The sequence below is a fragment of the Electrona antarctica genome (genome assembly GCF_951216825.1).
Source record: "Electrona antarctica genome assembly, chromosome: 1".
In the NCBI taxonomy this organism is placed as follows: Eukaryota; Metazoa; Chordata; class Actinopteri; order Myctophiformes; family Myctophidae; genus Electrona; species Electrona antarctica.
In genome coordinates this window covers 24,362,761-24,365,260 of record NC_136806.1, presented here as the reverse complement: position 1 = coordinate 24,365,260, position 2,500 = coordinate 24,362,761, and positions in this window count along the sequence as shown.

The window sequence follows — 2,500 nt, the reverse complement described above, 5'->3', positions numbered from 1 at the left end:
CATCATTCTAGATCAGACATGTCCAAAGTCCGGCCCGGGGGACAATCGTGACGCAAGGGCAGCTTTTATATGGCCCACGGCTTCCTTCCTAAAATTAAGCAATAAGCCGTCGGGTCTGCCTACGCCCCCAGCCATTGTAAAATACCCGGTAACCTGAGACCTCTCGTGGCTTATTGCTTAAATTTATAATAGCCCACCAGTATATTCATGTGAAATTCATACAGTACATTAGTGTTTTGAAATTAACCTGGGCAGATAGCCAGACTTGTATATCTCAAAAGCAAGTGTAAGGATCGTTTCCTAACTGCTTGTGTCTTGTTCTCTCATGCTTTTTTTTTTACACTATAATACTGCATTGTAGATCAATCAAATTAAATAAATGTGTATGTGATTATGTTGAGCCCACTCACAGGTTTGCTAATGCATGCACCACACACACACACACACACAAGAAAACCTGTGACACCACATGCTCGCACACGACTCATGTGTGACACGCGCACACACACACACACACACACACACACACACACACACACACACACACACACACACCACACACACACACCACACACACACACACACACACACACACACACACACACACATTGTGTTGTCAGGGCATAACATCATAAGAATATGTAATATACCATAGGGATTATTAACTAAATACAACCCTTAATCTCTAATGTAAACACTGTATAAACAGTCAGAGCAAATTAAAGCCATTGGTTTTATTCCTTAGTTATGAACTATGATAAAACCAAAGACACTGCTGTGATAGATTTAATAAGCCTTCCATCTAAAGTTGGCACATGTGTGATCAGGGGACATATACGCACCAATTAACATTCTGTTGTACGTTACATTAGGGTAGGGGACCAGTGAACTAATGGATTTAATTGATTATAAAAAGATAGATCGGCAGCGGCCTACTTAGTCAGTTCCACAACTGACATGACCAACACACACACACACACACACACACACACACACACACACACACACACACACACACACACACACACACACACACACACACACACACACACACACACACACACACACACACACACACACACACGCACACACACACGAATGTACACATACTCTAGTCTATATGTGTGTGTATTACACACACATCTACAATGTACTGTACAGAAGAACACAATATACAAGCATGCATGCACAAGCTTCAGCTTCTGGAAAAAGATGAGGCACCGCGCAGCACAACATATAATCCCCAGGAATCTATAATCTGTGTGATTGTGCCTTTGGATTATGAGTCTGGGGGGGGGGGGGGTTCAAATGCGAAACACTTCTCAGAGTCAAAACGCGTAACCTCTCAGCTTGAGTGCTTTAACTGTATTGGGCTAATACCTACCTGTGGCAGTGTTCATTCAATATGCTGTAGTGTGCAACAGGGGTGTAGTGCATCACCGGCGGGCCCCGATGCAGGCTATTTCGTACAGGATCCCGATCTTGCAGTGCACGCTAATTATTTATAAACGTCAGATGATACTGCATACTTATATAAAAATAACTTAAGCAGATAGGCCTCCTGAATCATAGCCATGTTGATAACATTTGTAACTAGAAAAAGTGCCCCTCGGGGCACAGGTCTCCACCAGGGCAGGTCAGGTTGTGGCCTCCTGGTGGCGCTATAATAGGCCAATGTGAAAAGGGTGCCATTTCTTCATACGCCTTTGATGGCAATTCGATGATTTGAGGCATTTTGTTCCAAAAATGTGTTTTGCAAAAATCAACCTGTTGGTGGCGCTATAATAGGCCAATGTGAAAAGGGTGGGATATATTCCTCAGCCTAGTAAGAAAATGTGTGAAAGATTTCACGTAAATTGCATGCTGCGTTCATGATTTGAGGCTTTTGTTCAAAACGGGGCAATCTTGCAAACTGTGAAAGCCAATTATAGCCAATTAGGATGGAATATGAAATATCGGACAGATCCGACTTGAGCACATGACCATAGAGATACTGTGTAACGATTTGTGAGATTTTTGGACAGAATCTGGAGGAGTAATATCAAAAAATGTGTTTTACAAAAGTCGGCCTCCTGGTGGCGCTATAAAAGGCAGATGCGGAAAATGCAGGTCAAAGGTTTATCCTTGGCCTCTAGGGAGTGTGCATGGAACGTTTCACGCAGATCGGTGCAGTTTTAGGTAAGAAATGTGAAAAGCTGCCTCATGGTGGCGCTATAACAGGCCGTTCTGGAAAATGTGGGGCAGAGGTTCATCGTTGGCATCCAGGGAGTGTGTGTGCAACGTTTGGCATCGACCAGGTTAACGGTGCCGGAGATTAGCTGTTCACAGACGGACGGAAGGACGGAAGGACGGACACACACACGGACGGAGTGCAAAACATACTCTCTCCCCATGCCTTCGGCCTGGTGGAGACAATAAACCAACCTGTCAAGAATTCAGTGAGTTAAGAGTATTTTTGTTTGAGCTGATCACCAGCTACCATAGAACGTACCAGAAAAGT